This window comes from Ambystoma mexicanum, chromosome 5p (genome assembly GCF_040938575.1).
Source record: "Ambystoma mexicanum isolate Mex_15411 chromosome 5p, UKY_AmexF1_1, whole genome shotgun sequence".
In the NCBI taxonomy this organism is placed as follows: domain Eukaryota; kingdom Metazoa; phylum Chordata; class Amphibia; order Caudata; family Ambystomatidae; genus Ambystoma; species Ambystoma mexicanum.
Genome location: NC_090930.1, coordinates 67,174,998 through 67,200,843, shown reverse-complemented (window position 1 = coordinate 67,200,843; position 25,846 = coordinate 67,174,998).

The window sequence follows — 25,846 nt, the reverse complement described above, 5'->3', positions numbered from 1 at the left end:
GTCACAGCTATTGATGTTTGGAGTCCCGAGCTTGTTTGTCTCCTCAGTGGAATTGGGAACGGGGAAGTGTTTACTGTGGTCGTGTGTTTAGCAGGACGGATTGTGTCATCGTGCTGGATTTGACGGCGAATGCCTGTCCATGTCCTTTTAGAGCGACGTGCTGAAGTGCACAGTCACAGGAGTCAGTGCGTTATGAGCTGCAAGCTCCATGACTTGCGTAGTTCAGAACCAATTATGAGTGGAATGTGTAGCTGCGGAATGGTGCTTCTGGGTGTCGGACGGAGCTTTGTAGTGAATTGGATGCTGCGGTGAATAAATAAGTAAGTTGGACTATAGCTTTGAGATTGTTTGTAAATAAATTGTTGAGTCGGTGTGGAGTTGTTCTGGTGGAAGTTCGCCTGGTGTATGGGGTCATGGGAACGGATGGCTCGTATGGGTATATGTACTGCATGGATTATTTGTGGGTCCACCAGTTATGTGTGCAATTGGTGTATTTGTCGGATGTTAGCTGCATCCTAGCATTAGGTGAGGTGTAGAGGATATTAGTTGTATGTGTTTGCAGTCTGGAGGGTGGACATCCAGACAGGATTTGGCTGCGTAAGGCCTGAAGGACGCGTATGTGAACAGCTAGACCGAATTAATCAGGGGTATAGCTGTGTTCTAGTTGCGTGATGGTGTATAGATGAAAGTAGGCGTAGTGATGTGATAAGAGTGGTGGTTCATCTAAATCGCCCGAGACCAGGCATGAGAACCGGATGGCAGGGAACACATCAGGACATGGATACACAGTGACATTGGGTTGGTCTTATAATGACAGGAGGGGGCATACGGATATATAACAGCATGGGGGATAAGAAAGCAGAGTACAACGGTGACGCATGGGTACGGCGGGCACATATGGTGACGAGAGGGTTGGGTGATACATTGGGATACATAGCCACGTCACGGGGATCGGGGGCATGAAGCGATGCAACACAAGGACACACAGAGTGGGGTGGGATTACAGCGATAGGGTGGGACATACAACAACTGCATGGGGTGTAGGGTACACAAAGACACATGCGTGGGGGCACACAGGGATAGGGTTGGGGAAATTTCATCCATTCCATCTGTTCCGTCCACTTGATCCATCCATCCATTCCATCACTGCATCCATCCGTTTCTTTATGTCTTCAGCAGTTTATTCCGGCAACCATTAATTCCATGGATGCAATAATCAATTTCTTCCCTTTCTTCATTTATTCATTCAATTAATCAATTCATTCAATGCATCCATCTGTTTCTTCGATTTCTTCATTCACTTATTCAATCCTTTTGCTACATCCATCTATGCATTCTATCACTTTGATCAGTTCTATCCCTTCCATTCTGACCGTTCCATTCATCAATTTCATCCATTTCATCATTCATTTAATTCTGTCTATTCCATCCATCAATTCCATATGCATGCATTCCTTTATTTCTACATGCATCCATGACCTCCGTTCCATCTAATTATTCCACATGCGTCCATCCATCCCATCCTTTCCATTGACAAATTCATCCATCTATTCAGTCAATCCATCAATCTTATCCATTCCCTCCATCCATTTCATCTGATTCTGTCATTTTATCCATTCCATCCATTTCGTCCTTCCTACCCATCCCGTCCATCCATCTATCCACCCATCCCATCCATTCATCTCTGCCATCCATTCATCTATTCCATCCATCCATTGCTTTCCATCCATTCCCCTCCATCCATCCATTCCCTTCCATCCATCCTTCCATCCATCCACTCCCATCCATCCATCCATCCATCCATCCATCCATCCATCCATCCATCATCCATCCATCCATCCACTTCCATCTATCCATCCACTCCTTTCCTTCCATCCACTCCCATCCATCCATCCATCCATCCATCCATCCATCCATCCATCCATCCATCCATCCATCCACTTCCATCTATCCATCCACTCCCTTCCTTCCATCCACTCCCTTCCATCCATCCACTCCCTTTCATCCATCTACTCCCATCCATCCATCTACTCACTTCCATCCATCCATCTACTTCCTTCCATCCATCCATCTATTCCCTTCCATCCATCTACTCCCTTCCACCCAAACCTTCCACCCAACCCTTCCGCCCAACCCTTCCACCAACCCTTCCCTCGATCCCTTCCACCCAACCCTTCCCCATCTATTCCAACTATCCATTCTATTCCATCTATTCCATCCATCCATCGTTCTTTACATCCATTCCATCTTTCTTTTCTATCTAGCCATCCATTCCGTCCATCTGTTCTATTAGTTTCATCTATTCTCACTAATTCATCCATTCTATCCATACCATAGACATACCTTCCATTCATTCCCCATTCATCCATGTCATTCATTCCATCCTTGCCATTCATCTCACCTGAGTCCATCTGTTCCATTCATTCTATCCTTGCCATCTATTCCATCCGTTCATTCCATCCGTCGTTCCATACTTCTATCGCTTCTGTCCATCCATACCATCTATTCCATTGATTCATTTCATCATTCCGTTCCCTCCATCATTTCATTCATTCCCAGCATCCGTTCAATCAATCGAATCCTTTGGGTAGGATCAGAGGTCATTGTTCAGTGTTCATAAACGGTTGTCTATATCCGGATCAGAGGGTGTATTCATTGAGACATGGTAGAGAGTCCCATTGTGAATTTAGTCATTGGGATGTTGGGAGTACAGCCATAGCACTAAGGTTGGTGTTGGTGTTATGGAAAGAGCCATGTTTTTAGTAACTTGCAGAATGTCATATAGTCTTGGGTGTGTGGGATGTTTGGTGGAAGCGAGTTCCACAGAGATGGGTCCAATGCTGAGAAAGTGGATCCTCCGATCCTGATGGAGTTAGTGGTAGGGATCACAAAAAGGAGGGCAGAGCTTGATCTTAAGGTGCGGGGTGGGCGGTAAGGTTTTAACTTGTCTTGCAGGTATAGAGGGCCAGTCTTGTGCTACACAGGGTCTTGAAGGTGGCCCTTTGTCCGACTGGGAGCCAGTGGAGGGTTCTTAGGGCTGGAGAGGTGTGGTTTCTAGGACCCGGGGCGAGGAGCATTTTAGCAGCAGCGTTTTACGGTCTTTTGAGATTAAGGTGGTATGCTGGGATTCCTAGTTAAAGGGAGTTGGCATAGTCCAGTCTCGACATTACAATAGACATAACATCGGCAAGTCTGTTCGGGAAGGAGAGGTAGGGGAAAATGCACCGGAGAATTTTGAGGTGGTAGTGACAAGATTGAGAGACGTTGATCTGTCAGGAGAGGTTTAGGCCAGAGTCCATAGTGCATCCAAGGTTTTTTACTGTGACGGAGGGGGTGGGCGGAAGGCCCATGGTGGGGGGCCAAGGGAGTGGACGAGGCAGAAGCTCAGTGTTGCCGCACACCATGATTTCGGTTTGAGTGGGGTTTAAGAGGAGGTGGTTTATAGTCATCCAGCGGTCGATATCTAGGAGGCAGGCTGCAAAGTCGGGCTGAGAGTTGGAGTCTGAGTTGCAGAGTTTAAGGATGATTTGGGTACCGTCGGCGCAGTTGTAGCACAGCATGTTGTGCGGGTGATGATTCCATGGAGGGTGGACATATAGAGATTGAATAGGAGAGCTGATAGACATGCGCCTTGCGGTACTCCAGTATTAACTGGACGAGCAGTCGAGAAAAAAGGGGAGAGGAGGGTTATTTGTTTCCTGTTGTTGAGGAATGAGGCGATCCATTTGACAGCGGTTCCATGGATTCCTAGGGAGTGGAGGTCGTTAGAGAGGATTGAGTGGTTAATCGTGTCGAAGGCTGCAGACAGGTCAAGGAGAATTAGTGCAGCGCATCCTGCAGAGTCTGCAGTGATCTTAAGGTCGTCCCAAATTGAGGAAAGAGTGGTTTCGGTTCGATGTCGAGGTCTGAAGCCAGATTGGGTGGGGTCAAGGAGGTTGTTGGATTCAACAAAGGTGTTTAGTGGGGAGTATGCTGTTCAGTCGATGAGTTTTGCCAGGAATCTGGTGTTCGAGATGGAATGGTAACTTTTGGGGTCAAGGGATGGTTTTTTAAGAAGAGGCTTGACATGGGCAATTTTGAAGGCATCGGGAAAGATTCCAGAGATGAGAGAGTCATTGAGGATGGTTCTTGAATGCTCTCCTGCGCAGGTGGATGAGAATATTTCTTTGAAGACTGAGGCGGGGCAGGGGTCTTGGGGTGAACCAGAAGGTTTGGGAGCAGATAGTAGGTCAAGAAATTCCTCGCTGGAGATCGGTTTGAAGGTGTCAAAGGTGTGTAAGGTGGGGGTAGTTGTTGGGTTGGTCGGAGCAGTGGTGTGTAAGTGCAGGGAGGGAGAGTCACAGAGTGATTGTGATGCGGTAGATTGGGTGGAGGTGCAAGTGGGTTAGACAAATTTGGATATGATTTTGTGGAGTTCTTTGCCGAAAATCCTGGAGTAAAAGCCAAAGCCTCACTGGGAGGCTGGGACTTCCTCCACTGCCTGACTCTGTATGAGTTGCTGTCCCAAACTGAGGGAGTGGAGGGGAGGAGGTAGGAGAGGCTGGGATGGGCAGGCGGTACCCTGTGGATACTACAGAGAAGATCCAGGGGTCCGCGAAATTATGGTGCCAGAAATGTGCATGGAGAGCAAGCCTGCTCCCCACTGGAGACACGTGTACCCGAAGGGTCGTGTCACTCCTTCTTTCCCTCGGAGGCCGTCGCAGAGGAGGGGGAATGGAAAAAGCCCTTACTCCCCCCCTTTTTGTTGATTGCGCCTGTTCTGAGGTGGTGAGCGGTCCGGCTGCCTGGATCTCTGTTCCTGGAAGCCGCATAACCCTCCATACATATGCCCCCTGTCAGAGCGCAGCTGTGACTGGGTTTACGGCTTGTGCATGGTCTTTGTCAAGTCGGATAAAGACTTGGCCGTTTGTGAGCTGTTTTCCTTCTTGTCCAGCTCTTCGTCCGTGATAGAGTGGAAGAGGTCCCCCCCTTGAATGGTAGATCTAATATGCATTCCTGGACTTTCGGGTTGAATTTCGTCGCCCGGAGCCAGGCTGTCCTTCTCATGTCCATGGCGATACAGATGGCACTGCCAGGGGTGTCAATATGGGCCACAGTGGATTCCATGTGGTCCTGCGCCACCAGCTTGGCCTCAGCCAGCCCAACCTTAAAGCGTGATTGGCTCTGCGTAGGGAGTTCTTGAAGGAAGTATGCAATTTCCCACCATAACCTTTATTTAGATTTGACTCTCTAACACCTGGCTGGGATTGCAATAAGGTCCAGGCAAATAGTGGCCTTTTTAAGGCACACCATAGTGATTTACTGAATGATGTTGGTGAAGACAAGTATATGGGGAGCCTCAGGTTCTGGATATAAACGGCTGGATGGAAGGGGGAAGAATTAGTCTTGGGGGAGGGGGTGGGAAGTCAGAACGAGGATTAGGGGGGAATATGAGGAACTATGTAGGGTGCCTTAATCCAAGTTATAGGGGATAGATTGTCGCTCTTAGATGGTTGGTCTAATTGCTGGGGGAGAAAAGGGGAGGGGGAAAGTGCTTTAAGGTTCATGAAGGAGCAGTCGGAGAGGAAGAGAAGTATCAGGTGTCAGATGGAACCAGCAATGTAGTAAGGAGGGTTTCTCTTTTTTAGGCATGACATTATTTTTGAAAGGTATTTTTGTTAAAATGAGAATTTTTATGAGGCGGCAGGGTGGTGTTTCTCTCTACTTAACTGTGTATGGGAGGTTCCAGAGGTTTGGGTTGATAAAATCCAAGGTGTTTGTGTTTTGTGTTTATTTGTTTTTTGTTGTTTATGTTTCATGGTGTAGAGTGTCTCTGGGTTTCATCACAGGGGTGTACTTGACGATACTCGCATGGCTGTCTCATATAAGAGGAGCTTACGGGTAATCTCATGGAATGTTAATGGGGTGAATTGTGTACAGAAGAGAAAAATGATATTGAAGAAAATGAATGAGTTGGGGCGGATGTTGCCCTGCTTCCAGAAACACATCTATTGGAGGTAGATTCAGATAAATGGATGCCAGAATGGGATGGCGATGTGTTTTGTTAATCTTTCACCTCTAGTTCTAGAGGTGTATGTATGCACCTTGATCAGAAAGAGCCTGCCTATTTACAAAATGTGGTGTGAAAAAGATAAGGATGGCAGAGTTGTATATGTGAACGTGGTGATTCAAAATGTTACTTACTCTTTTTGTAATATCTATGCTCTCAATGGAGGGGATGGTGTTTCTAGTTCCTACAAAAGGTAAATGAAAGGAATGTTATTGTGGGGGGAGATTTTAATGTTTTACTTGATCCTCTGTTGGATAAGAGTGGAGAGAATTTGCACAATGACACCAAGTCAAAAAGAGAAGCCTTACAGAAGCTGATAGAGGAGTGGAACCTCACAGACGTGTGGAGAATACAGAATCCTCAGCGCAGACAGTACTCCTTTTTCTCGGCTACACATAAAATATACTCTCGGATTGATCTTTTCTTGACGACGGGTCTGTGCACACAAAGTTTCATCGGAGGTGATATTAAAGACATCACAATCTCAGATCATGCTCCCATTTCTCTGGAGTTAAAACTGACTGTCCCACTGCCTAAAAGCAATACATGGAGTCTAAATATAACGCTACTTGATGACAATGACATCGTTGATAAGATAGTGAAAGAAACACGTTTTTGTGGCAGAGAATTGGACAGGAGAGGTGAAGGTAGAATTTGTCTGGGAGGCCTTTAAAGCCCACTTGAGAGGGATGTTAATAGGGCTCTCAAGTAAAAAGACAAGAGGAAGAGACATCAAGATCAAAATACTAAATGCAGAAATTGAGGATATTGAACGACAAACTATGCAAACTTACTCAGGGAGTTCCTTGAAAAGTTGGAAGATCTACTTGCTACAACGGTCGAAAGACTTCTATTTAGAACGAGATGCAAGTATTGTGAAAAGGGAGACAAATGCTATAGGCTCCTGGCACATCGTCTATGTATGTTGGAAAGTGAAAAAACGGTCAGTGCAATTAAGAATGAAGATGGAATTGTGACGTATGAGCCCAATTTAATCAATGCAATATTCAGAGAATATTACTCCAAACTCTATTCATCAGAGATCCAGGTGAGTCTGGAGGAAGTAATGAACTATGTAACTGGATGTGAACATAAAAGACTTGAATCAAAATAGAGATGAACTTGAAAAAGATTTAACTGTGGAAGAACTCCAAAGAGCTGCAAGTGTGTTAAACTCAGGAAAGTGTCCGGGACCAGATGGTCTGCCTGCCGAGTTGTATCAAATTCTCCCTAATCTAATGTTGGCCATGTTGTATGCTTCTCTAGATGATGTTTGGCTACCAGCGACAAGAAGACATGCCTTAATATCCACCTCTTTAAAAGAAGGGAAAGCGCCATTGAAAACAAGTAGTTATAGATCCATAAGCATGATTAATACGGACTATAGCATCTTTGCAAAAGCCCAAGCATCGTGGATGGACCGACTCCTACCGGCTATAATAGATCAGAGTCAAACAGGTTTCGTGAAAGGGAGTCATGCCTCTGAGAATATGAGAAGGTTGCTGCTAACTTTGTTTGAGAGCAAAGATCATCAGGAGGAGGTGGTGGTGTTGTCATTGGATGCAGAGAAAGCTTTGACAGGATTGAGTGGGAGTATCTCTTTGCAGTATTTGATGGGTTTGGATTTGTGAGCAACTGGATTAAATGGAGAAGCTTTTATAATCTTGCCCAACAGCTTTTGTAAAAATGAATGGCTATGTTTCAGAGAAGTTTGATCTTGAGAGGGGAAAAAGACAAGGTTGTCCGCTGTCGCCCATCTTATTTGTTATTGCAATGGAGCTCCTTGCTGTCAAGATCAGGGTAGATGCTGAGGTTGAAGGTATACAATATGGAGAGGCCTGTCAAAAAGATTGGCTCTACGCTGATGACATACTGTTTGTCCTGCAAAACATCGAACCATCAATTCCGGCATTGATGGATCAAATTGAAGACTTTCACAGAATTTCGGGATATAAGATCAATTGGACGAAGTTCGAAGCTTTGCCAGCATCAAGTTCATGTTCAGTTTTAAGTATGAGTCCATATGGATTCCATTGGTGTCCTGATAAGATGTGCTATTTGGGGATCTGGTTGACGAAAGACGTGTCTAAAATGATGCAGGTCAATCTTTCATATATTACTCAGAATTTGGAATCGGACTTGAAAAGATGGAATGAGTTGAAATTGAGTCTTTGGGGAACGGTGCATGCTATTAAAATGAGGTCGACACCAAGAATCAATTATGTGTTGAGCATGATACCATTGCAGATACAAAAAGGGTTTGTAAAGAAAATTGAGAGCTTGATCCAAATTTTCCTGTGGGAAGGTAAGCAGCCACATCTGAAATTATGGAAACTACAACTGGCTCAAAGAAGTGGTGGACTGGGTGTTCCGGACTTTGGCAAATACCATCTGGCGTTTGGTGCAAGACACTTAGTCCCATTTATTGAAAACTCGACTGATGTCTGGACGAAGGCAGAGACCAGTAGATCTTCCCCTCTCTCCCTCAGAGCTATTCTTTCATCTGTGGATGGGGCTGGCTGCAAATCCTTTCCACCAACAACATTTATAAGAGCATGCTGGAAAGATCTTCTGATGAAAAGCAAGCAAGATTTAGTAAGCAACAGCATCACTTCAATCTGGCAGAACCCTGACATAAAGTTGAATGGGAAACCAATACTATAGCCGAAATGGCTTCTAGGGGTATTCAATATATACAAGACCTAGTGTCTGTGGATAAAGGCCTCCTGGATTGTACATTGGGAGTATACATAAGGCTAAAGAAGGTACTGATGAACAAAAATCCAGAAGATGATAAAGGGCGTCATGTATGGTTGAAAGAATATAAGTCAGAAGGTAATCTGCCCTCTAAAGTTTACAAGAAGTTAAGTCAGTACCAGGAACCAAATACAGAATTATTGGACAAATGATCAGTAAATTTAAGCACAGAGATATCTGAGAATAGGTGGTTAAACATTTGCAAGAAGGTGGCTCTTACCTCAATGAATCTTGGTGAGAGAAGTCGCCAGATCAAGATTCTAAACAGGGTGTTCTGGACACCAGAAAGGTTACATGCTAGGAGCCTACTTGATTCAGAGGCATGTTGGTGATGCAGGCATGCCAGAGGGACATTTGAGCATATGATCTGGGATTGTTATGAGTTGAGGCGCTTCAGGAGAAAGGTCTCCCTGAATATGAATGAAGCACTCATGATAAATGTGGAATTTGACTATGCAAGTATAATTCTGGGCAAAGATGAACTAGTGGCGGATCTCACATTCCCCCAACGATGTTGGTTCTTCAGGGCATCTAACTCTGCCAAAAAAGTCATTCTAAGGAGGTGGAAAAATGAAGACAGACCATCTTTTTCAGAATGGGTGTATGATCTGACTCAAGTGGCTAAAATGGAGAAACATTTTCTTTTCAGAGATAAAACAATGAATTTATTTGATCAGATTTGGGGAAGGTTCCTAGAACTGTAAAAATATAGTACTTTATTTGCCTCCGTAATTTGTATCTTAAAAGTGATGTGTACCCCAATGTGATGAATTATGCATTTTAACTCTTAATTTTTCTTATTAGTTATCTCTTGTCTTGGTTGAAATTTAATAAAAACGTAAATACAAAAAAAACAAACAAAACATTTGTAACAGGCTAGTGCCAACGTTTTGAAGAAAGGAGTGGATAATACAAACCTAAGCATGATGATGTTGTTTAAGTGATTAAGGAAAAGCATGTTTTGTTTTGAGAATGCACCATTTGAATATGGGCGCATCCATAGTGGCATGTACAGAGCAAAAGGGCCGATGAGACATTTCTGGTAGAAACCAGAGGTTTTTATTGCTGTAGCAAACACGCGGTATTATAGATAACTGTGTGACCTAGTGGAAAAGTGGTGAGAGTATTTGGTGAATTTAGTCTCAGATCAAGGATATTTACGAGCAAAGAGCGGGGGAACAGGTTACCTCCATAAAATTAGAAACAGCCATAGAGTAAGGAAACATGGCAAATAATCAAGGATTGAATAATAAAAATGTATCATGGAGGACAATAATGGTTCTCATAAAAACGTCACGGATGGCGATATATTTAGATAGGGCTTAATGAAGTATGAAGTGGTGCTTTCTTTAGTAACATCACACATTAAAAAGAAAGGAAAGGAAACATTTTAGTGTATATGGCAATAATGTAGCAGCATCCAATATAAATTAAAAAAGATTGAAGAAAGTGTCAAAATTTGTAGGTGGACTTTGGGCCTTTTGGCATGGGTCCAGAAAAATGTGTTAGGAGAAGATGAAAATAAATAATTTACCTTAAACAGTATAGGAATAAAGAGCTCAGTTTAAAAAAGTTGGCGTCATTTGGACGAAATAAATAAATAAAAATGAATGAAGAAATGATTGGATGAATGAAGGAATTTATCTTAAATCAAAAGGGGGGCATAAAAAGAAGCAACAATTAAAAATTGAAAAAATAAATAGCACAAGTGAGGGTTAAAGGCCAACATATCAAAAAGTTCTGCAGCGCAATGAAAAGTGTGGAATAACGGAGAACAAAAAGGGGTATCGTTGACCAAAATTGGGTTAACCAAACAAGGACAATTTTGTACAGAGCTAATTCAAGAAGAAGATACAAGGGTAAGTAAAATACATTTTTTTAGTAGGTTGTGTGTCCAGGAGTGCAGGGGCAGGTGTCTGCTGGTCCTGTGTGGGTGGCAGCGTGGCTGGTTGGGCACTGGTTGTTGTCTTGCATGCCGCTTGGCCCATCCATGGTCCCCTCGAAGTAGATGGCCCGGTGCCCTCAGCTTGGCCCTTGGCCCTTTTGGCTGGTGTTGTGGATGGTGCACTTCCCTGTACTTCTGGGAAGTCTCTGTCTGCATCTGTACCTGTGGGGGACAGCGAGTAGCAGGGTATCAGTGATGGTGGTGCTTGCATCATGCATGTGTTTGTCTTTGTGCAGTTGGCGCCATGTGATCAGTTGCATGCCTGGTTTTGCAACGGATTGGGTTCGTGCAAGGTTGGGGGTGCTGTTTTGCAATCATGCAGGTGTTCACATGTACACCGTGGTGTCTGCTGTGGGGCCTTGATGTGTGTTGTGACTTGCGTGCTGTGTGACACGTGCAGGTCATCTGTGTGTCGGGTTTGTATTTGTGTATGGGCGTGGCATGCAGCATGCATTGGGATGTGATAGTGGTGTGCCCAGCATGTGTATATGGATATGTGTAGGTGTGCATGATGCACCATGTATTGACTGTCATTGCTATCACATTTGGAGGTCAACGGTGATGATTGGTCGTGTGTTTGTAGGGACACTCACCTTCTGCCGATGTTGGCACGCCAGAACTCAGCTCCACCGACTCCTTCAATGGACTCCAGATCTATCACTGAGCTGCAAGTCTCCTCCCATCTGGCCAATTTGATTGGTGAGTGAGGTCTGCCATCTGTTGCCAGCCCCTCGCTCCGATTGACCGACAAGATGTTCTGCACTCTCAGCCTGAGGTCATCCCACCGCTTTTTGCAATCGCGCACTGTGCGTGCGGTGGTGCCGACTACACTTACTTTCCTAGCAACTTCCTCCCAGATGGCCTTCTTCCTCAGCTGGGCTGGACGCCTGAGGTTGCTGCAGAATACCACATCTGCATTCTCTACTAGGGTCTCGGCTAACATGTTCAGCTCCTCATCCTTAAAACGTGGTTTCTGCAGGCGGGCAGTGCCTTTCTGGGTAGCCTTTGACATTTTGTCCATGGTGTGCTAGGAGTTTTGGTGGTGAAGGTCCAGTATGTGGAGAATGGCAATGGATTGTGTTTTTGAAGATAGCCTCCAAAGCATTTCCCGTTCCGGCGCAATGACATTACGTCCGGGTCCGGTAATAACGGACCCGTTCTTACCACTATGTTAATACCGGTACCGCTATTTAGGGGTTGCCGAGGGCGGAGGTGTTATGTGCGCATTCGTTGATGCAGTTATCTTTGGGTTTGAGGGTTGTTACTGGCATGCCGGTACGGCCGTTACCGGCATGCAGGGGTGCGCGTGCTCGCGCACTCCTAATCACCCGCTGTTTGTGGAATCGAGCCAAGACGGACATGTTATTACCGGCATGCCGTTAAAGACAGATTCTTAGCGCCAACCTCGTAATGAGTCCCATTGAATGAGAAATTACCGGGTCCTCCAATGTTGGAATGGCTCGGTAATTCCTCATTCAAGGAACCCGGACCCGAGTTTGAAGGCAGCCATGCCCTTATTAAGGGCATGGCTACCTCCAAACTAGTAATGAGGCCCATATTATAACACAGGTAAGTGTTAGTGAATAGGGATAAGAGAAAAGAAAAAAGAGAGAGGTAAGTACTGGTTCACACCACAGGGTGTGGACACACTGGATCATTATTAGAAGTAAGAGGACTCAGGTGAGTAACAGAAAAAGAGGCAGATAGGGCCTCATTACAAGTTTGGAGGTAGCCATGCCCTTAATAAGGGCATGGCTACCCCTAAACTAGGGTCCGGCACAGGGTCCAGCGAAAGGGGAATAACCGGGCCATTCCGACCTTTCCGGGCCCAGTAATTTCCCTTGCGCGGGACCCTGTGCCGGTACGTGCCCATTCCCATTTGAGCCCCCATAGGGCTCAATGGGAATGGGGAGGATGGTAGCAGCGGTACCGTTCATAACGGTACTGTTGCTACCATCCTGTTCTGCTCGTGGGTGCCGCTCTGCACGCCTGGTCTAACCAGGCGTGCACAGTGGCACCCGCGAGCAGAACTCGTAATGTGGCAGCAATGTAACAACGGCTTGGTAGCACTACCAGCGCCGTTGTTGCCTTACCGCCACAATTATAATGAGGCCCAGTGTCTTCAATTATGTAGCCATTTTTTTCCAAGATAGGTGCAATGAGTAGCATATAGATGAAAGCATGGCCACTTCAGACAACACAGGACATAGAAGACGTCAAATGAAAGGTGGGTAACCTTTTATAAATTGTAATAGTTGGCAGAATGCCAACAATGGTAGAGTTTAAACATATATAGAATTTGTTTTCGAATAGACAAACAATGTAGTTTTATGATAAAATGGAAAGGCACATAGTAAGAATTGGTGCCGTAGTCTTGGAAAATGGGTAGACTAGATTAGTGTAGTTGGGTAAGGAGGAGATAATGTGCAGCAAAACGTTTTATTTTGTCTCAAACAGGATGAAAACAAAGCACAGAAGAAAATGACCATGGTCCAACGCGTTCGAAAGGAAGATGGCGAAGGAAAGGTGAAGCATTTACAGCTTAGCGGGAAGCACATGCGGCAAAGCGGAATGAAACATTTACAGCAGAGCGGGAGAATACGGTTCAGCCAAGTAGAGAAAAAGACTAAGGGCCTAATTCATGGAAGCGTTTTGTAATGGCAAACACCCATTGGAAAATGCTCTGTGAATAAGGGCTCAAGTATCAGCCCTAGCATTATACAGGGTCTATGGGAAATATAATTGTTTTGTGCACTAACAAGTTAGGGAAAGCCTATGAGTTAAATGGGCTAAAAAAAGAGATGAAACGAATCAAGAAAACATTTTTTGTTAGAAGCACGGAGAAAGGTCAGGAAGAAACTTGACCCACTTGTCAGTACCCGGATGACTTTTGTCTCTATTTCGATTTTCAACAGAGAAAAGGGATCCCTGTGAGTAATGTCCTCTTCTGCTACGGATGGGCCTAGGAGATGAAGAAGACGACGACATGCCTTTTTGAGATGTTGTTTTAGTTTATCATGTATTTTAAGTTTCTCTACATTTGAGAATGTCGATGTAGGGGAAAGATAAGTATGTCTCCTGAAGGGATGTACACATTTTGTAAATGAAAGAAACAAGCCCATAAGACATAAGGGCAGAGAAAATGAGACAGGCAAATGTATTTATTGCCTACAAAAATAGACACAACTGAATATATTTATTATAATGAAATCAGGTTCCAGCAAGCTGACCACATACAGTAAAAACAAATGGGATATGTACACACAAACAAAAGAAAAAGGAAAGAGAATTAGTAGCTTTGGTAAACAAAGAACTAAATTGTCTGTTGAAGCTTTGTCTAGGCAGGGATGTCCAGAACATTTTTTAATGTTGTTTTTCTAGGAGACAGGGATGTTCAAAATGTATTGTCTAAATGAAGTTTTGTTTAGAAGGCAGTAGAATTTTGACAGGACACTTAAAAAAGGTTTTCAAGGGGATGGGTTGAAAGAAAATGTATTGATAATGGAGACATACTTATTTTTGGAAAGGAAACCTATTCAGTTTTATATTACAGGTGGACAACGAGGGACCTATGTGACTCAGAGAATTGGTAGCATCTAACCACGTGAGCAGAGAGATGTCACTGAGGAACCCAACCACATGCCCAATTATAAATCACAATTGTTCGAAAATGTTCTGCAAAAGTCTCCCCCATCCTGTGTTCCCTTGCTAAAATGCCCCCTCCTGTTGACTTTTAAACAGACATATGATCTATAGACATATGAACTATAGGTACGAATGCTCTGTGGAAAAAAGAGACACTAAAATGCGACAGGATTGGCCTTTGAATTAAAGGGCCCAAGGACTTGCTGAAAAGCAACCCAAAAAAGGATAAATTCAACAGGACACAGACGGTCTGTGGAGGCCAAACCGAGATGAGTCGGGTGGAAGATGTACCAGTGAAAAGAAAAAACTGAACTTTGAAAAATAAAATTGAAAATCTGTGCATGGGGCAGAGAATGGGAGCAAGGAATAATGTCTTGGGGTGGGAACAAGGGAAAAAATGTGGAGTATAGGTTACATGTGGAAACTATATGATGTACGTGCTGATGGGTTACCTCAAGGAGTGACTGTCTCTCAAAAATCTCATAGTGGCTGTAAATTATCTGCGGCATATAGTTAGTTCAAAGTAAATTGGGGAATGGAGGTGGGGCTCAGATAAAAGTAAATACAAGTAGTTTTTAGGGACACATACATGTTTAGACTAGGAGAGTATAATGTGTTTGTACTGACGTTGTACAAATGCGTTAGGATACCTCTCAGGTTGAAGTAAATTGTCTTATGGAAAAGGGTGATTAGGTCAGAGATGTGTAGGTACATTGAACACTGAGGAGGGTGGACATGTGTGTAATGATATGCATTGAGTAAATGACTAAATACAATTCAGAAGGGGGGAGTGTACAGGAGCTGGTTAGATCCCCCCCTCAAACTGAATGTAGTGGAGGTAGACCCCCTCTACATCAAACCGAATGTTGATAACTTGTTGGGTTGATCAATGACTTCAAATGTTGCAGAAATTAGAATTTTAGTGCTTTGCAGAAAAGCGCTTTGAGGGACGATCTATTTTATGAGGTCAGAATGTCTTGTGTGAATGAAGGTTTGTTAAGTAGTATATGCTAAGTATACATTTCCAAAAAACTAGATTCGAATCAGAGCAGGTATCAAAATATGACCAGAAATAGGGAAATCCACCATTTTGTGATAGGTCAGGCATGGTCAGGCGATTCCTAAAATGGTGGATTTCTGTGAGTCATGATGACACTAATGAAGAACTTTTTTTTATAAAAGTTCATACAGAGGACACTGGTGGGGAGGATGATCTGGGTAAAACCTATTTAGACTACTTCTGAGTGGCAGATAGGCCAACAAATCACAAGCAGGAAAGGGGTTGCACTTTTTACCAGGCTATCACCTCACCTTCCTAGAGTGTATGTAAGAGAGGAAGAGCTCAGAATTGTTAGGAGAGTTCCAGAGATGTCTTTGATGCTGTCTGATATGTCCTGCATGCTGGAAGAAAATACAAACCTGGTGTCTTAGAAAATTCTGCTTCAGTCTCCTGATGTGTTTCAGAGTGCCTTCCTTACCCAGAGATGCCAATGCCCAGTGTGGGAGTGATAGGACTCTCATTTACAGGGTCACGTACCCTCTCATGGGCAGTCAGGGTTGTCACGTCCGTCTGTGGTGGTTACAGCTGCAGCGTCACATTCCACAGTATTGGTTCCTGGTCCTGGGACAGCTGAGCAAGGGAGGGATGCAGACCTGCAGCCACAGACAGCGGCATCACATCACGGTGGCCGTGTTGTGGCTGGCAATACAGTGTGCGAGCAGTCCATTATACTGTTGCACAACAACAGGGTGCTTCCTCTGAGATGTTGGCTCAGGCCATGGATAGGGTGGCCAATGCCATGATCCCACCGGCAACACAGGTAGAGCACCAGCTGCAGGCAGTGTGCTCCACATGTCGCTCACACAGGCTGCACATGGAGGCCAGCAACAGGAGCCGACGGGCCGAACTGAGGTCTCTGCAGGCATCCCTGTTTGCAGAGGGTTGGGCCCACAGTGAAGCCCTGAGGCAAGAGTTTCTGTCCCTCAGAGCTACACTTGAAGTGCTAGAGGCAGCCTGCAGTGCACAATATGAACAGCAGATGCAACTGTTGACTCGTACCATCTCGGAGGAACTCTGTGCATGCAGCCGTTCGAGGCTTCATGTGCAGATGCATTCATCTCAGTCCCCCATGGCCGCTGCCATGGAGGACCAGGCCAGGGCTATACATGGTGAACCTCCTTTACCACTACCACCTTCAGATGCTACACAGGAAGGTGGTGACAGCAGCGACAGCCCTCCCACTCAATGATAGCCGTGCGGACCATGAACAGATGGAGGTTTTTTTTTCTCTACTTCTACACATGTGGGTGTTGACGTGCACCCTGCCCCACCACCCTTCTGGGTGTCCCCCACCCCCCGGTCCAACATGGACATTTTTGATTTTTATTTCCTTGCTTTTCTCATTCAGAACCTTGCTTACTTTACTGACTATTTTCCTCCAGTTATTTTGCTTGCCGTTCTTGTCCTAACTTGTGCATCTGTTTTTCCTTTGTTCATAATTAGGCTACTGGGGAACCCAGCAGGCAATCTCTGCACCTTCCCTTCCCTTGTTTTACCTGTGGTCTATTGTGAATTTATGTAACAGTGTGTTGCGTTCTGTTCCCTCCAAGGGCATTTGCTGTCGGCTCCAGCTGGACCCATACTGGCTTGTCTCATGTTAGTACAATCCTTGTTTGTGCCTTGTGGGCCAGATACAGTCGCTACTCCTGCTTCCCCTTTCCATGGGCTTGCAAGGAGTGGTGCGTGCAAAAGTAACTTACACAGTCCATTGGGCTTCTCTTTTATCTGTGGGCAGTCTTGGGTCCAACATGTGTTTACACCCCTAGTGGGATCCCTCATTGTTTGTCCAGTGCATGGTTCCCATCCCTTTTTGGTTGTACATTGAGATCCATCCTTTGTTCCTGTTCCGTTGTCATGAATTACCTTGCCTATCTCCATTCTTGTTTGCATTCCTGGTGTATGCACTTACCTGCCCCCTTACATTAGCAGTGCCACACAAAACCTAATAGGGTGCCCTGTGCAACTTACGACACATTGAGGCACTTGTGTAATTTTGATGAGTCACTGTCAGACAGATTCACTGTTCAGTTCAGTGTTTATGGTTTGTTGTACTGGAAATTACTGTTCCTGTGAACATTATTATGGATATGTATTGGTGTGTGTTATTTCTGAACTTGTTCCATACTTCGTTCAGTGCTTTGTGAAAGTAGTAAAAGGTAAGGTAATGCCTGCCAATCTGCGCTACCCCAACCAAACAGTGATCTGAGGTTAGTTTGGTACCAAAAAGTTTTCACAATGCCACATTCTCCTGGGTTATACAGTAAGTATTTTTAATTGATAAAAGCAAAGAAACACTACACGCCAACACGTGTTTCAGCCCTCTCTGGGCCGTCCTCAGGGCGTATGCACATAACAAATTAAGTATAGCTGTTCAATAAACATGTCGAAATACATTTATCAAATGTAGGACCAGAGTGATGAAACAGCCATAATTGCAATATTCAGTGGAATTACAGTTATTTACATAGATCATGAATTCAATTTAATAAGGTGGGAGACAAAAAGAAAGAGGGTAGGGAGAGAGAGGAGAGGAAGAGAAAACAAAGCGTTAAAATTAAAATTGAGCATTGTTATTAATGATTGTACTTTGAATATTAGTTTGTGCTAACAACCTATAGTTACTAAATTACCACATACTATGCACTGGATTGAGTTAAAGATTATTATTCTAATTCGGTCCGGTCGTTACACCAAAGAGACAGCAAAATGTCAAATGGTATGTTGTACCTTAATATGGTTCTCATTGCCCGATAGGTCACCTCTGTAGGGTCGGTTAGTTCGAGTCGGGAGATGGCTGCAGTAAATATACATATAAGCATATTTAACATTCTATAGACTACTAAGAGTTCCAATAGATAATTTAATCTTAATGAGTGTACTCAAACAAGTATCAACTTGTAATGTTAAAGGTTGCTTACCACTGGTAACAGTGCTGGAGAGCGTAAATGCGGAACAGGCAGTGTGCTACTGAAAGTCTAATGTCCGTAAGATACGAGCGTCATCTATTCCATAAGGAAAGGGAAATATTATTGTGAGAAGCTGGTAATACTAGCTGGTCGTGATAAACCCATATCTCTTAACATGGACAAATGCAAAAACAAATATAGAGCACTTACTATAACACGCCTGAGTGCGTTCCTGCACGGTAGTTTCTGCCGGCAGGCAGTGATTCTCTGAGCAAAGTAAAGGTGTGGCTGGTCAAGCCAATAGCTGTGCTGCTTTTGCTAAAGAAGAGTATGGTCATGTGACCGGACTGATTTCTGTTGCTTAGTAACTAAGTGAAGAAAAGCTTGGTGATCTGAACTGCACGTAAGTGTAATCATTCTGTTTGTAAATCATTCAGAGAGAGCCTAAGCTTTGATGGTTGAGCTAACGCTAACATGTACGATAAGAGGTTACTAAACTACAATTATCAGTGTCAATCGTGTACTTCGCTAATGTACTGCTGGTACTAAAGGAGAGTGTAATCATGTGTCCGGACTGAATCCCTGTTGCTAAGTAACTGAAGGCAAGAATGCTCGGTGAGCGAGACTGCTCTTGGGTGCGGTTATTCTGTGTAAAAGTCATTCAAAGAGAGTCTAAACTTAAGCGGTATAAGAAAATGTTGACATATGCTGAAATGTGTGCTGACAAACGTTGCGGAGCTATAATTACCAATATAGTCATATGGTTAGCTGTAGTTATGAGAAGCAAATTGGAACATCTTGTTAGTTTGATATCTATAAACAGTCATATAAGGTATAATATCATACCTGTACGTATTTTGACAATTAGTTAAAGTGTTATAGTAAGTGCTCTATATTTGTTTTTGCATTTGTCCATGTTAAGAGATATGGGTTTATCACGACCAGCTAGTATTACCAGCTTCTCACAATAATATTTCCCTTTCCTTATGGAATAGATGACGCTCGTATCTTACGGACATTAGACTTGCAGTAGCACACTGCCTGTTCCGCATTTACGCTCTCCAGCACTGTTACCAGTGGTAAGCAACCTTTAACATTACAAGTTGATACTTGTTTGAGTACACTCATTAAGAATAAATTATCTATTGGAACTCTTAGTAGTCTATAGAATGTTAAATATGCTTATATGTATATTTACTGCAGCCATCTCCCGACTCGAACTAACCGACCCTACAGAGGTGACCTATCGGGCAATGAGAACCATATTAAGGTACAACATACCATTTGACATTTTGCTGTCTCTTTGGTGTAACGACCGGACCGAATTAGAATAATAATCTTTAACTCAATCCAGTGCATAGTATGTGGTAACTTAGTAACTATAGGTTGTTAGCACAAACTAATATTCAAAGTACAATCATTAATAACAATGCTCAATTTTAATTTTAACGCTTTGGTTTCTCTTCCTCTCCTCTCTCTCCCTACCCTCTTTCTTTTTGTCTCCCACCTTATTAAATTGAATTCATGATCTATGTAAATAACTGTAATTCCACTGAATATTGCAATTATGGCTGTTTCATCACTCTGGTCCTACATTTGATAAATGTATTTCGACATGTTTATTGAACAGCTATACTTAATTTGTTATGTGCATACGCCCTGAGGACGGCCCAGAGAGGGCTGAAACACGTGTTGGCGTGTAGTGTTTCTTTGCTTTTATCAATTAAAAATACTTACTGTATAACCCAGGAGAATGTGGCATTGTGAAACCTTTTTGGTACCAAACTAACCTCAGATCACTGTTTGGTTGGGGTAGCGCAGATTGGCAGGCATTACCTTACCTTTTGCTTATTGTACAGAAGGGGTGCCGAGAAGTTACCCTTCTACGCTCTGCTACTGCTGCTAAGGACCCCCCCCTCACATCATAATAACTCTTTGAGTGAACCAATAATAATGTGTGCGCAACTACCCACATAAGGGCTACTTCTCGGTCTCTTCACTTTAGTTTACTTCCCTTTGGGAGTGCAGCACAACACCTATATAGGGACCATTAACTAGTACTACTATGGCCAAATATTTAAAAAATCGTGATGAGGATAGCGCTGCTCTTTTTGCCCCACGTGGCACGGATAGTAATCCCTTCAAAAACCGTTCACATAAAACAGAAACGTTAATTCAAAAATTCATTAAATTAGAAAGGTTGAGTAAAAAAGAAATCAACAAATATTGGGAACAAATATCACTGAAGAACTATCTTAAACAAGAGATTATCCCAAGAGGTTTACGTATACTCATATTCCCAGACTTTAGTCACCAGGATGACCAAGACCTTGCCTCTGATTGGGAAGCCAACCTTACGGCGAGTTCAGAGAACATGATGAAAATTCTTGTATGCCATGCAGAGAGAGAACACACAAGAACAAACACTGAAATGGATCGGATCCAAAAAGAGATTACAGAAATGCCTAATCCAGCAACCTCTAAGGAAAATAATTTTGAGAAAATGCATAACATTTTAGAAGAGTATCAAGATGATATAAAAATGAGGAAGTTCAGAAAGTTTTATCGTGATGAACGTGACTATATTAACGATAGAGTTTATACATTTCAGGCCAAATATGATGGAGACCAAACACACATAAAAACCCCCAATGTATCACCGGTTACATCAGATCTTGACTCTGATCAGGAACCAATAGCAACAAGTTCAGGAGGGTTAGTAACTGTAGATGAGGCCCTTTCCGTTGAGGAAAAACGTCATAACAGAAGAGGCTTTATGGCAGAAATTAAAAGATTTAAAAAGGGCAACGCTCAAAATCCCAACACTTATTACAAGAACGTACGCTTTCAGCAATCTTTCCCTTTAGGCCCAAATACTATAACCAACCCTACAACTTCAGAGGAGGAAGAGGAAGAGGAGCCAAGAGCAGAGGAAACCGGAGAAACAAGGAAAAGATTCACCAGATCAAGTCTCAAACCATCCAAACCCAGACCAATTCTCAAAATTTAGTCATTAATCTCTCGTCCAAACAACTTTCATCGCAACAAATCAATGTTCTCAACTATGGCCTCTCCTTTGCACCTATCACCAAAGCTGATATGACTGAGGTCCAAATTGATCTGTATAAATTCATCAGGAAACTCAAATTGAAAAAATATTTTCACAATAAACCCATTTACTATCAACAACAAGCAATACTACCACCTATCAGCAGCAAGAGTATACAGGAGATTGAAAATGTTCACCTTTTGGCGAACCTTACCACAGATGACACGTTATCAATTAGAGATATCCAAAGAGATTTAGGGATACATCAACGCAACATGGATATTGTAGAACACAAGAATAGATCCAAATTTATGCCCCCAAATGCAGGAGATAACATCATAGATGTTTTCTACAGGTCTATTACCAGGGATATTCATCAATATATTGATGGCCAATACAAAGGCTTTTTCAGTAAGCAAGCTAACTTATCCACTAGCGAACAACAAGCTCTTCAGGAATTATCAAATGACAATACAATAGTGATTAAGGAGGCGGACAAAGGGGGCAATATTGTTATTCTGAACAAACTAGACTATATCAAAATGGCTCAAGATCACCTAAATACACCAGGATGCTATCTTAAACTTAAGAACAATCCGACATTACAGACAGTTCAAGAGCTTAAAACTTTGATTCAAGAATGGTATCAACAAGGGATGTTAACGGATGAAGAGAAACAGTTTCTCACCAATACTACTCCACTCGTTCCTACTCTGTATCTATTACCTAAGATACATAAACAATTTGATAACCTTCCTTCAGTGAGACCGATAATGAGCGGACAAGGAGGTGCCACAGAGAACTTAGCAACTTATATTGATTCCTGTATTAAGGATCTTGTACCTAAAATTCCTGCCTTTTTGAAAGATACGACTCATATCTTACAGATCCTCAATAATATCTCTTGGGAATCACATTATCAGCTAGTTACCCTAGATGTTACTGCCCTGTATACATCAATTGAACATGCATTAGCTATTAAAACTCTGGACCATTCCTTTAGGTTGCATTCTGCTTCACATGCAGCACATGTACAAATGCTTAAAAGCTTTGTTGATTTTCCCCTTAGTCACAACCAATTCATATTTAATCAAGACTACTATACTCAAACAAAGGGCATTGCTATGGGTGCAAAATATGCCCCAGCACTGGCAAACCTCTTTATGGCATTCTTTGAAGACTCACACATTTTTCTAAACAACCCATTTATAGACCTCATTCCGGTCTGGAAAAGATATATCGATGATATTTTTGCAATCTGGGCAGGCACAACTGAGCAGTTTCAATCGTTTATGCAATATCTCAATCACAATCAATTTGGATTACAGTTCACAGGCAAAATTGATACCACTGAAATAGAGTTCTTGGACCTTCGAATATACATAATAAATGACACTTTGCAAACTAGTACCTTTCGGAAAACCACAGCAGTTAACTCTATCTTACATGCCAAGAGTAGCCACAGAAGAAATTGCATTGAAAATATTCCACGAGGAGAGTTGCTTAGAGCAAGGAGGAACTGTAGCGAAGATTCGCACTTTACGGCAGAATGTAAGTCTATAGGAACCAGGTTCCAAGAAAGAGGTTATACCAAATGTAATATCGACCATGCACTCAAGAGTGTGAAAAAGGTTACAAGACCATCACTACTCACTCAGTCCAAAAGCAAAAAATCTGAGCGGTTTCCATTACATGTGAACTTTATCACGAAATATTGTAGTGATTCCAAATTCATTTACCACATTCTTAATAAAAATTGGAATATTTTACAACTTGATCCAGACTTGGAAACCTACATTACAGAAAAACCGAGAATAATCTTTTCCAGAGCACCAACACTTAGAAATCTATTATGTCCCGCCTTCATGCAACCTGGTTTCAGCAGACAGCAGAATTGGCTGACGCAAAGTCACACACCTGTTGGGTTCCACAAATGTGGGACCTGTAATTTTTGTCAATATGCTTTGGCACCCACCAAAGAATTCATCTGTCATAGCAATTTGAGTACGAAAATCAAGGACTTCATTAACTGTCGTTCTAAATATATAGTGTATGGTATCATCTGTGTATGTAAGAAAGTCTATGTGGGCAGTACCATCAGGGAACTAAGGATCAGAATCAGAGAACATCTAGCAAACCTCAATAGTCAAGATGTCAAGTTACCTTTGGCAGCCCACTGGCAGCAAGAACACCAATTGGTGCACAAGAGTGAAATCAGATTTGTTGGACTGCAACACATCAAACCTCATGCCAGAGGTGGTAACAGACAACTTCTTCTTCGACAAGCAGAGGCCCGCATGATTTGCAGATTAAGATGTATTCAAATGGGACTCAATCAAGAACATGAACTCAATGTTTTTCTGTGATCTAACTATAGTCTACCTTGGTACTAATGAGTGTCATTACATACCAAGATCTCAAAAGAGTTGTTACACCTTAGAGGACATCAAAAGGTCTAATTCTTAACATTAGTCCCATGCTATCTTCTGGGCATCAATTGTCTCCCATTACAATATGGGATACCAAAACATGTTATTTTTTAACTCTATCTTAGTCTAAGCGGTTTTAAAAATACTGTAGACTATACATTATCAATCATATTGCTGCTCTGACTTTGTTATTAGGACGACAATTCATGGATGACCTACTTAAGGTATTTGATTAATATGGACCTTAGGAACGGCTACTTTAAATAATTGTCAAAATACGTACAGGTATGATATTATACCTTATATGACTGTTTATAGATATCAAACTAACAAGATGTTCCAATTTGCTTCTCATAACTACAGCTAACCATATGACTATATTGGTAATTATAGCTCCGCAACGTTTGTCAGCACACATTTCAGCATATGTCAACATTTTCTTATACCGCTTAAGTTTAGACTCTCTTTGAATGACTTTTACACAGAATAACCGCACCCAAGAGCAGTCTCGCTCACCGAGCATTCTTGCCTTCAGTTACTTAGCAACAGGGATTCAATCCGGACACATGATTACACTCTCCTTTAGTACCAGCAGTACATTAGCGAAGTACACGATTGACACTGATAATTGTAGTTTAGTAACCTCTTATCGTACATGTTAGCGTTAGCTCAACCATCAAAGCTTAGGCTCTCTCTGAATGATTTACAAACAGAATGATTACACTTACGTGCAGTTCAGATCACCAAGCTTTTCTTCACTTAGTTACTAAGCAACAGAAATCAGTCCGGTCACATGACCGTACTCTTCTTTAGCAAAAGCAGCACAGCTATTGGCTTGACCAGCCACACCTTTACTTTGCTCAGAGAATCACTGCCTGCCGGCAGAAACTACCGTGCAGGAACGCACTCAGGCGTGTTATAGTAAGTGCTCTATATTTGTTTTTGCATTTGTCCATGTTAAGAGATATGGGTTTATCACGACCAGCTAGTATTACCAGCTTCTCACAATAATATTTCCCTTTCCTTATGGAATAGATGACGCTCGTATCTTACGGACATTAGACTTGCAGTAGCACACTGCCTGTTCCGCATTTACGCTCTCCAGCACTGTTACCAGTGGTAAGCAACCTTTAACATTACAAGTTGATACTTGTTTGAGTACACTCATTAAGATTAAATTATCTATTGGAACTCTTAGTAGTCTATAGAATGTTAAATATGCTTATATGTATATTTACTGCAGCCATCTCCCGACTCGAACTAACCGACCCTACAGAGGTGACCTATCGGGCAATGAGAACCATATTAAGGTACAACATACCATTTGACATTTTGCTGTCTCTTTGGTGTAACGACCGGACCGAATTAGAATAATAATCTTTAACTCAATCCAGTGCATAGTATGTGGTAACTTAGTAACTATAGGTTGTTAGCACAAACTAATATTCAAAGTACAATCATTAATAACAATGCTCAATTTTAATTTTAACGCTTTGTTTTCTCTTCCTCTCCTCTCTCTCCCTACCCTCTTTCTTTTTGTCTCCCACCTTATTAAATTGAATTCATGATCTATGTAAATAACTGTAATTCCACTGAATATTGCAATTATGGCTGTTTCATCACTCTGGTCCTACATTTGATAAATGTATTTCGACATGTTTATTGAACAGCTATACTTAATTTGTTATGTGCATACGCCCTGAGGACGGCCCAGAGAGGGCTGAAACACGTGTTGGCGTGTAGTGTTTCTTTGCTTTTATCAATTAAAAATACTTACTGTATAACCCAGGAGAATGTGGCATTGTGAAAACTTTTTTGTACCAAACTAACCTCAGATCACTGTTTGGTTGGGGTAGCGCAGATTGGCAGGCATTACCTTACCTTTTGCTTATTGTACAGAAGGGGTGCCGAGAAGTTACCCTTCTACGCTCTGCTACTGCTGCTAAGGACCCCCCCCTCACATCATAATAACTCTTTGAGTGAACCAATAATAATGTGTGCGCAAC